Here is a 12,191-nt window from a genome sequence, read left to right on the forward strand (position 1 = left end):
ACAATTACAGAGACCAACGTCATATAACTAATTACTTATCTTAAAACATTTCAGAAAAAATACACAGCGTACAGATATTGAAAGCCCAACATCTGGTGAATCCAAACAATATTTCAGATTTATTAAATGTTTTATAGCGAAAACAAAATGTAGCTCTAAATTAGCATAGCCACGCCAGCCAGAACCAGCTGGACCAGAACCACGACCAGTTCACATGCACGACAGATATATGAAATAACATCGTAAATTGGGTCTTACTATTGCTGATCTTTCATCAGAATGTTGATCAAGGTGTCCTTAGTCATGATGAGTCGTTCAATCCATTCATAATGGCAACTTTCCCTCTTCATTTAGCATAGGTACTGGTCGACTGGCACGGTTCTGTCCAAAGTAAAAAAAAACTCACAGAACGGAACACGGCAAAACTCCCGAAAAAATTCAAATAATCTGATTAAACTATATTGAAAAAACATACATTAAGATGATATGGTCACATGTATCAAACAAACTTCGAGACGGAGATAGTTTTCATCCGTAACGGCAGCAAAACAGATATAGATTGTTTTCTATCCAATGGTATTAATTATATGCATATAGTAAGAGCAATAATTGAATAAGAGGCAGTTTAATTTGTAGAGGAAATTATGCTAATGCGAAAACAGCACCCCCTGTATTCTCAAGAAGTTAACAAGTCCAATACAGCAAATGAAAGATACACATCTTGTGAATCCAGTCAACATGTCTGATTTTTTTAAATGTTTTACAGCGAAAACAGCACGTATATTTATGTTAGCTCACCACCAAATACAAAGAAGGACAGACATTTTTCACAGCACAGGTAGCATGCACAAAGCCAACCTAACTAACCAAGAAACAACTTCATCAGATGACAGTCATATAACATGTTACACAATAAATCTATGTTTTGTTCGAAAAATGTGCATATTTGAGGTATAAATCAGTTTTACATTGCAGCTACCATCACAGCTACCGTCAGAAATAGCACCGAAGCAGCCAGAGCAATTATAGAGACCAACGTGGAATAACTAAATACTCATCATAAAACATTTCTTAAAAATACACAGCGTACAGCAAATGAAAGACACAGATCTTGTGAATCCAGACAATATTTCAGATGTTCTAAGTGTTTTACAGCAAAAACACAATATAGCGCTATATTAGCATACCACAATAGCAAACATCACAACCGCATTGATTCAAGCCAAACATAGCGATTACGTATAAACGACCAAAAGATATTAGTTTTTTCACTAACCTTCTCAGAATTCTTCAGATGACAGTCCTATAACATCATATTACACAATGCATATAGAGTTTGTTCGAAAATGTGCATTTTTAGCGGCACAAATCGTGGTTATACAATGAGAAAAGTAGCAAAGCTGCCCAGAAAATGGCAGGAGAAATCTTTGAAGAGGCACCTATTCTAATCAGTAACTATTCCAAAACTTGACTAAAAAATACAGGTTGGACAGCAATTGAAAGACAAATTAGTTCTTAATGCAATCGCTGGGTTAGATTTTTAAAATGAACGTTACTTCAAGCATACAGCGTGCGCTAAAACGAGACCGCACCATAATTCATGGCGGAATTATTATCTGACATTTGTCAAAATAAGTACGAATTAACAGCATAAAGACTGCTTACTATTAGCTGAGCTTCCATCAGAATCTTGGGCAAGGTGTCCTTTCTCCAGAACAATCATCTTTGGGTTGAAAGATGTCCTCTTGTCCGGTCGAAATAATGTTAGCCACCAACTGGAGAAGTGTCCAACTCGTGAATGCGCATGACAAAGAAATCCCAGAAAATCTGCTATAAACTGCTATAAGTCGGTTTAAATTAACTACCTTATGATGTCTTTAACACCTATAACGAATAAAAACATGACCGGAGATATAGAACTACTAAAACGAAAGCGTTTTCAGGACGCCATTGTGATGTCTTAATGCGTCAAGCGCACTGTTGAAAAAGACGGTACTTCCGTTCCACGGTCAATCAATCAATCAATCAATTTTATTTTATATAGCCCTTCGTACATCAGATAATATCTCGAAGTGCTGTACAGAAACCCAGCCTAAAACCCCAAACAGCTAGAATGCAGGTGTAGAAGCACGGTGGCTAGGAAAAACTCCCTAGAAAGGCCAAAACCTAGGAAGAAACCTAGAGGAACCAGGCTATGAGGGGTGGCCAGTCCTCTTCTGGCTGTGCCGGGTGGAGATTATAACAGAACTATGCCAAGATGTTCAAAAATGTTCATAAGTGACAAGCATGGTCAAATAATAATCATGAATAATTTTCAGTTGGCTTTTCATAGCTGATCATTAAGAGTTGAAAAACAACAGGTCTGGGACAGGTGGCGGTTCCATAACCGCAGGCAGAACAGCTGAAACTGGAATAGCAGCAAGGCCAGGCGGACTGGGGACAGCAAGGAGTCGCCACGGCCGGTAGTTCCGACGTATGGTCCTAGGGCTCAGGTCCTCCGAGAGAAGGAGAAAATTAGAGAGCCAAGATTTTCAAAATGTTCATAAATGACAAGCATGGTCAAATAATAATCAGGAATAAATCTCAGTTGGCTTTTCATAGCCGATCATTAAGAGTTGAAAACAGCAGGTCTGGGACAGGTAGGGGTTTCGTAACCGCAGGCAGAAACAGTTGAAACTGGAATAGCAGCAAGGCCGGGCGGACTGGGGACAGCAAGGTGTCAGCATGCCCGGTAGTCCTGACGTATGGTCCTAGGGCTCAGGTTCTCAGAGAGAAAGAGAGAACGAGAGAATTAGAGAGAGCATACTTAAATTCACACAGGACACTGGATAAGACAGGAGAAGTACTCCAGGTATAACCAACTGACCCTAGCCCCCCGACACATAAACTAGGAGACACTGTGGCCCCATCCGAAGAAACCCCCGGACAGGGCCAAACAGGAAGGATATAACCCCACCCACTCTGCCAAAGCACAGCCCCCACACCACTAGAGGGATATCCTCAACCACCAACTTACAATCCTGAGACAAGGCCGAGTATAGCCCACAGAGGTCTCCACCACAGCACAACCAAGGGGGGGGCGCCAACCCAGACAGGAAGTTCACGTCAGTAACTCAACCCACTCAAGTGACGCACCCCTCCTAGGGACGGCATGAAAGAGCACCAGCAAGCCAGTGACTCAGCCCCAGTAACAGGGTTAGAGGCAGAGAATCCCAGTGGAGAGAGGGGAACCGGCCCTGGAGAGACAGCAAGGGCGGTTCGTTGCTCCAGAGCCTTTCCGTTCACCTTCACACTCCTGGGCCAGACTACACTCAATCATATGACCTACTGAAGAGATAAGTCTTCAGTAAAGACTTAAAGGTTGAGACTGAGTCTGCGTCTCACATGGGTAGGCAGACTGTTCCATAAAAATGGAGATCTATAGGAGAAAGCCCTGCCTCCAGCTGTTTGCTTAGAAATTTTAGGGACAATTAGGAGGCCTGCGTCTTGTGACCGTAGCGTACGTGTAGGTATGTACGGCAGGACCAACTCGGAAAGATAGGTAGGAGCAAGCCCATGTAACGCTTTATAGGTTAACAGTAAAACCTTGAAATCAGCCCTTGCCTTAACGGGAAGCCAGTGTAGGGAAGCTAGCACTGGAGTAATACGATCAAATTTCTTGGTTCTAGTCAGGATTCTAGCAGCCGTATTTAGCACTAACTGAAGTTTATTTAGTGCTTTATCCGGGTAGCCGGAAAGTAGAGCATTGCAGTAGTCTAACCTAGAAGTAACAAATGCATGGATTAATTTTTCAGCATCATTTTTGGACAGAACATTTCTGATTTTTGCAATGTTACGTAGATGGAAAAAAGCTGTCCTTGAAACAGTCTTGATATGTTCGTCAAAAGAGAGGTCGGTCTATATATAGGGCCCAGATTGCGCAATCCACTCCATTCAAATTCTCCCCGCTTACTGACATCTAGAGGAAGACGTATGCAGTGCATGTAGCCCGATTGCTTACATGGGGACTTATAAACTGGCCTCAGAACAGGGACCTCAATTTCTGAAATCTCACTCCCTTACAGGAAAAGTGCTGCAGAATGAGTTCTGTTTCACTCAGAGAAATAATTCAAACGGTTTTAGAAACTAGTGTTTTCTATCCAATAGTAATAATAATATGCCTATTGTACGAGCAAGAATTGAGTACGAGGCCGTTTAAATTGGGAACGATTTTCCCCCAGGGTGTAAATAGCGCCCCCTATCATCATCAGGTTAACTGCTAATCTTCTCTGTAATCTTCTCAATTTTAGTGTATGTGCTGCCAAAACCAGTATGTGAGTACAAGCCTTTTATCTTATAAAAGAGGATAAGAGGACTCCCTTACCATTGTTTGTTTCATATAGTTGATATCGGCCGCCAATGGCTGTGAAATGCTAATGGCTAAATCAAACAACCATGTTGAGTCAATTGATCTGTTCTCTTTAGTACTTGTAGTGTTAACCTTTTCACGTGTGAGTTCCAAATATCTTTAACGGTCTCCCCAGCATTAGTTTTTTTATGCACTCTGTTCCAAAATGTGATTGTGTTGCAACAGGACAGTTAACCCGCTCTGCCCTCAAACTAAGGCTCACTGCCTGCTAATTATCTATAGGCGATTTTTCAACTTGTCAATTTCAAATTATTTTCTAACAAGTTTCGTTTTCCAACAACCGCCTCATTAATTCACATAAGAAGTAGCCCATTTCACTATTGTGGAAAATTTGTTTGAGGCTTTACTGAGCCGGTGAAACTTCTCTCTTCAAGGAGAGCCCGAGCACCTCCCCATTGTTTCCCTAGATCAAGTATGAAGACATTGTACATCTCTAGTCAGAACAGGCATTGCAAACTTTTTCCCCCTGGCACATTTTCTGAAAGTGATAACATTTTATTTGCTTTGTGATTTGTCAAAAACTTTAAAAAAGTTGTCAAGTCATGAGCTCCAGTTCTTGTATACTTTATAAGAAGTAAATCGAAGATTTGTAATATGCTGAAAAGTGGCCAAACTAGGTTTATATTTTTCAGGCAATGGGCGCAGCCATCTTTTACTTTTATTTTGTTTATTTGCGTCTTATAGTGAATGGCATTCTGGGATGTGTCACGATCGTCTATGGGTGAGAGAGAGGACCAAGGCGCAGCGTGTGCAAAATACATTCTCTTTTATTTAGAGAAAGGAAAAACACGAAACGAACACTGAATACAAACTAAACAAAACAACAAACGACCGTGAAGCTAAATGACGTAAGTGCAATGACAAGCAACAAACGTTCAACATAGACAATTACCCACAAAACCCCAATGCCTATGACTGCCTTAAATATGGCTCTCAATCAGAGACAATGAACCACAGCTGCCTCTAATTGAGAACCAATCTAGGCAGCCATAGACATAACTAGACAACTACACTGCCCCATACACATACAACACCCCTAGACACTACAAAAACACATACATTCCCCAAGTCACACCCTGACCTAACTAAAAAACATAAAGAAAACAAAGAATAGTAAGGCCAGGGCGTGACAGGATGAGGGAGTTTTCACTTGTCAAACATAAACAAACATGGCTGCCATCATAAAGAATGAGCCAGCCATGTAGCTGCTGTTAGCTTAATATTACATTTCTCCCTTGTGCCCACTAGAGATGTGGAACATTGTATACAAGTCTAGCTGTTAGGTCGCTAACTTGTTTTTTTGTTGGCTCAACCTGTTATTTAGACTGGTTAATGGAATGAGTTTCGCTGTGGATGTGTTCCATGTGATGTTTGGATGATGAAGTTCGCATTTATCTTTTACAATAAAAGGTGAAATTGAGGAATAATGTTACATGTTGTGTAAATCAAATGATTTACACAACATGGCTACCACTTTAAAGATGCCAAATATTTTTTTATTGTGAAAAAAACAAGAAATAAGACAAAAAAACAACTTGAACGTGCATAACTATTCACCCCCCAAGTCAATACTTTGTAGAGCCACCTTTTGCAGCAATTACAGCTGCAAGTCTCTTGGGGTATGTCTCTATAAGCTTGGCACATCTAGCCACTGGGATTTTTGCCCATTATTCAAGGAAAAACTGCTCCAGCTCCAAGTTGGATGGGTTCCGCTGGTGTACAGCAATCTTTAAGTCATACCACAGATTCTCAATTGGATTGAGGTCTGGGCTTTGACTAGGCCATTCCAAGACATTTAAATGTTTCCAATTAAACCATTCCAAGTGTTGCTTTAGCAGTATGCTTAGGGTCATTGTCCTGCTGGAAGGTGAACCTACGTCCCACTCTCAAATCTCTGGAAGACTGAAACAGGTTTCCCTCGAGAATTTCCCTGTACTTAGTGCAATCCATCATTCCTTCAATTCTGACCAGTTTCCCAGTCCCTGCCGATGGAAAAACATCCCCACAGCATGATGCTGCCACCACCATGCTTCACTGTGGGGATGGTGTTCTCAGGGCGATGAGAGGTGTTGGGTTTGCACCAGACATAGCGTTTTCCTTGATGGCCAAAAAGCTAAATTTTTGTCTGATCTGACCAGAGTACCTTCTTCCATATGTTTTGGGAGTCTCCCACATGACTTTTGACAAACACCAAATGTGTTTGCTAATTTTTTTCTTTAGGCAATGGCTTTTTTTCTGGCCACTCTTCCGTAAAGCCCAGCTCTCTGGAGTGTGTGTCTTAAAGTGGTCCTATGGACAGATACTCCAATCTCCACTGTGGAGCTTTGCAGCTCCTTCAGGGTTGTCTTTGGTCTCTTTGTTGCCTCTCTGATTAATGCCCTCCTTGCCTGGTCCATGAGTTTTGGTGGGCGGCCCTCTCTTGGCAGTCTTGTTGTGGTGCCATATTCTTTCAATTTTTTAATAATGGATTTAATGGTGCTCTGTGGGATGTTCAAGGTTTCTGATTTTTTATAACCCAACCCTGATCTGTACTTAATCTATTTACATAAGTATTCAGACCCTTTGCTATGAGACTCGAAATTGAGCTCATGTGTATCCTTTTTCCATTGATCATCCTTGAGATGTTTCTACAACTTCATTAGAGTCCACCTGTGGTACATTCAATTGATTGGACATGATTTAGAAATGCACACACCTGTCTATTTAAGGTCCCACAGTTGACAGTGCATGTCAGAGCAAAAATCAAGCCATGAGGTTGTAGGAATTGTCTATAGAGCTCCGAGACAGGATTGTGTCAAGGCACAGATCTGGGCAAGGGTACCAAAAGAAGATCCCCAAGAACACAGTAGCCTCCATCATTCTTAAATGGAAGAAGTTTGTAACCACCAAGACTCTTCTTAGAACTGGCTGCCCAAACTGAGCAATTGGGGGAGAAGGGCCTTGGTCAGGGAGGTGACCAACAACCCAATGGTCACTCTGACAGAGCTCCAGAGTTCCTCTGTGGAGATGGGAGAACATTCCAGAAGGACAACTATCTCTGGAGCACTCTACCAATCAGGCCATTATGGTAGAGTGACCAGACTGAAGCCACTCCTCAGTAAAAGGCACATGACAGCCCACTTGGAGTTTACCAAAAGACATCTAAAGGACTCTCAGACCATGAGAAACCGTATTCTCTGGTCTGATGAAACCAAGATTGAACTCTTTGGCCTAAATACCAAGCTTCACGTCTGGAGGAAACCTGGCACCATTCCTACGGTGAAGTATGCTGGTGGCAGCATCATGTCGTGACAATGTTTTTCATCGGCAGGGACTGGGAGACTAGTCAGGATCGAGGAAAATATGAACAGAGCGAAGTACAGAGAGATCCTTGGTGAAAACCTGCTCCAGAGCACTCAGGACCTCAGACTGGGGTGAAGGTTCAACTTCCAACAGGACAACAACCCTAATAACACAGCCAAGACAACGCAGGAATGGCTTCGGGACAAATCTATGAATGTCCTTGAGTGGCCCAGCCAGAGCCCGATCGAACATCTCTGGAGAGACTTGAAAATAGCAATGCAGCAACGCTCCCCATCCAACCTGACAGAGCTTGAGATACAGGTGTGCCAAGCTTGTAGCGTCATACCCAAGAAGAATTGAGTCTGTAATCGCTGCCAAATGAGTAAAGGGTCTGAATTGTTATGTAAATGTGATATTTCATTTATTTTTATTTTTAACATTTGCAAAAAATGTGAAACCTTTTTTTACGTTGCCATTATGGAGTAGTGTGTGTAGATTGATGAGGGATCATTCTTTTTTTTTTTTTAAATACATTTTAGAATAAGGCTGCAACGTAACAAAATGTTGATAAAGTCAAGGGGTCTGAATACTTTCTGAATGCACTGTACATATAGTAATACTACAGTTTTAGGACCATAGTATACTATAGTATTTTTTCACATGGGTGGCTTGCCCGTTTGCCTTTTTTTTTTTTTTTTTTTTTTACAATCTTTCTCTCTTTTCTTTTATTCTTTCATTCTCTCTTTTTCCTTTTTGCTCTCTTCCTCCATCTTCAAACTCTGTCCTTCCATTCTCTCACCCCTCCTTCTTTTCCTCTCCCTTCTCTCTCCCTCCCTCGCCCTAATCCTCTCTACCCCTCTGCCCTGTCCTAGGCGACCGCAGCTGTGATCAGCGGTCAGAAGGTTAAGGCAAAGGTTTAGTGTCACACCCACCAGGTCACAGCACTGCCTAGCTGTTGTAACAGCCTCTGACTGGAGGGTTCATGGGGCCAGACTAGAAGGTAAGCACCCTGACTCTTGCCTTGGCTTGCGCTATGTGGCAGCAAAAGTCATCAGGGCAGGTCTGCTGCCCTGCTCCCTTCTCCTTGGGTCTCTCTTGGTCATTATGGCCATTGTTATAATAAATGCCATTATAGCAGATGATACAATTATGATTCTATTTTGCTTCCTCTCTTTCGTTCTCGCTGTGGTGTGCCTCACGCTCATCAAAGGGTCTCAATCCAACGGGAAGGTTCTAACCTCTGGTTGACTCTGCTTTCTTGGCAAAGACGTCACAAGAAGGGGAAAGGAGAGGATATATTGATGCACTCACTCTTACTCACTCCCGATGTCTATAGCGTTGTTGCAGTAACTATGATGTGAGGGGAACCCTCAGGCTTATTTCATTATAGCAATGTCTGATTCCTCAGTATCAAGAAAGCTGTTGGGTGATAGGGTTGAGGGGATGAGCATCTTATCTCTAACATCTTTTCATTCCTGGAAAGTTTCAAAATTACAGTGTTGGATTATTGAATGACTTATCCCCTTGGTTTGGAATGAAATCATGCTATGGACATATTTGATCTATTTGGAAAGGGGCAAGTTGAAGGAAATCTTGGTGTACGATCATGCATGACATGTGAATAAGAAGTGTGTTTGCTTTCATTAGGGAGGTATCAAAAATCTTCCACACCATGTACAAAAGTTATTGATGAACAGATTGATGATGGGGAAATAGGGGATCTGTAGATTCCTGGGAAAAATAGTCCTGCTGCCATTATTAGACAGGTAGCCTAGTGGTTAGAGCATTGGACTAATAACCAAAAAGTTGCAAGATCGAATCCCCGAGCTGACAAGGAAAAATCTGTCGTTCTGCCCCTGAACAAGGCAGTTAACCCACTGTTCCTAGGCCGTCATTGAAAATAACAATTTGTTCTTAACTGACGTGCCTAGTTAAAATAAAAAGGTTAAACGAAACAAATGACAGAGGCTGTCAATCACACACGCACTAATGCACAAACAGAGGGCAGTGACCCTAGGGTTTAAGGTCACCTCATTTACTTCTTGCATCCGTTTCTAATTTGAATAAGGTGTATGAAGAGATCACAGGCTGTGCCCCACTCCTTTCTTCCTCAGAGGCATGAGCTCACCCCTCTACCCCACTTTCTCTCTCTCTCACTTGCACCCTTTCTATTCTTCCCCTCTCCCCTGTAAGGCTACTTGTGTGACACAACACTACACTGACTAGTGTTGTGATGACACCACTCCACAGATTGACAGGGTAGAGCCCTATAGAGGGGTAAGAGAGGGACACTTTTCTCTTAAAAAGCAGATCTGACCTCTATTAAAACAACGCATCACATCTGCTATGTGCTCTCACCCACTCATGTAATGACACCCAGCAATACAGTTTACCAACAGCTAAATGACCCCATTATCACTGAGCCCAGAAAGATATGGGGACCCAGGCATCTCCACACACAACACAATCACACACGTGGCTGTTCAGAGTCAGACACATAATGGCCACCGTCATGATAGTCACAAATGGGTCTCACCAGATACACAGGGCAGGCTACAACTGCAAGTTGCTTTGTGGGGTTTAGGCCTACAACCTACATTAGATTTCCTGTTCAGTCTTTTAAGCAACTGTGCATCCCAAATTGTATCCTATTCCCTATATAGTGCACTACTTTTGACCAGAGCCCTATGGCTCTAAGTAGTGCACTATATAGGGAATAGGGTGCCATTTGAGACTCAGCCTAAGCCCTGATCATGTCAGGTAACCAGATAAGGCCAGTGTGGCGAGGTCCCAGATATGGTCTCAGATAAGGCCAGCGCCTCTGTAAAGCGAGGATTATGGGACTACGGTATGGCGAGGTGAAGGCCATGAAGGGGCGTAGTTTCTGGCTGCTGGGCTGCTCTGTATGGCTGATAATCCCATTAGTCTAACTCTGAGATGTCTTAATTAGACCCGTTAGGACCTCTGTCTGCCTGTCCTCAACCAACCACTCCTCTGTCTCGCCATCCACTCCATCCATCCACAGTAACTAGTGAACAACAAATTGGAAATGGAGATTTAACAGGAGATTGGAGATGGATACCGTGGTCAAAATTGTTGTCTGACTCAGAGTGTTATGGGTTATGGTAATGCTTAGTCTTAACACGTGAAGCTCATTGTGTAATATTAGGAGATGATGATCATATAATGTTATTTTAGGAATGTCTGTATATAGCATTGTCTTCTGTTACAATGCTGTTTAATGTGTTCAAAACATTTCTATAAATATACAATTGTATGGATAAATGTAAAACACTTTGATTTGTTTAACAAAATATTTTGTTAATTGAAAACATACTAGTAATGATCAACTTCTAATTAACTATTTATTTAGTACTACAGTATTACTGACATGAGAGTTTGGTGTGACTTGTCGTGGAAAATTGCAAGATTGTTATAATGCTTGTATTGCATTATAATGATTGTTTCATTCGACAGAATAGAGTATTGTGTGTGTGTGTTCCACTGAGGATTGGTCTCTATGAGATAGCACTGACAGAGGAGATTTACAATGTCTTTGGGTGATAACCTAAAGAGCATTCCAGAGAACATGAGCTAATGGTTCTGTTCTATGCCGTACCAGGGAGAGGCGGTTCCCTTTTGGAGTAGGAGGGCCAGACACTGGTCTTTACAATGAAAACTGTTGACACAGCACTAACTGTCTGCTATGTTTTATAGATATCTTTCATACAAATCTTAACCTTTGTGAACTGTTCCTAAGATCTGTGGTGTGTGTATGTAAGTTGAGAGGGGTGTATCTTGGCTATTAAAGATCTTTGTAATTTTCTATAGTCACTCTCAACGGTTCATTAGAAATAGTGAATTGTTGAAAGTGAAATGCTATTGCAAAGCTTATTATTATTAAATATGTAGTTTAAATATAACTCTGACTGGTGTGTGTGTGTGAAGTTTGTAACTCTCCTCATTTGGTAAAGCAGACATATGCCACCTCAGACGGGATATAAATCTATCCCCCCCCAGGTCTGAGCAATGCAACGGACCAGACAACACCTTAGCAAAAATATAATGTTATTACACTGCAGTTAGCATTGTCTCACGGAACTACCTCTAACTTCCTTCATACTTGACACAGAGGCATAACAATTATATCCACAAGTTAATCTGATTCTGGGGAAGTAGATAAACAATCCAGAAGTTTCCCTTTAACCCCTAACCCTAGTTCTAACCCTAAACCTCCTAAGTTTAAAATACCCTTTGTCCTCGGGGACGTGGACATTTCCTTGTTTTGCTATCCTTGTGGGGACATTTGGGGATTTCAGGTCCCCACGAGGATAGAAGAACAAGACCACACACACCCCCACCGACCCCTCTCGTCCAACATTCCATTATTGACAACCTACAGAGAGACACTCATTTAAACGACAAATACACCAAATGTGTAGTTTCCCACCAACCTACAGCAGGTCTTGGGGAGGAGAGGATTGGGTAAATATCGATTGGA

This window comes from Salvelinus fontinalis, chromosome 5 (genome assembly GCF_029448725.1).
Source record: "Salvelinus fontinalis isolate EN_2023a chromosome 5, ASM2944872v1, whole genome shotgun sequence".
Lineage (NCBI taxonomy): Eukaryota > Metazoa > Chordata > Actinopteri > Salmoniformes > Salmonidae > Salvelinus > Salvelinus fontinalis.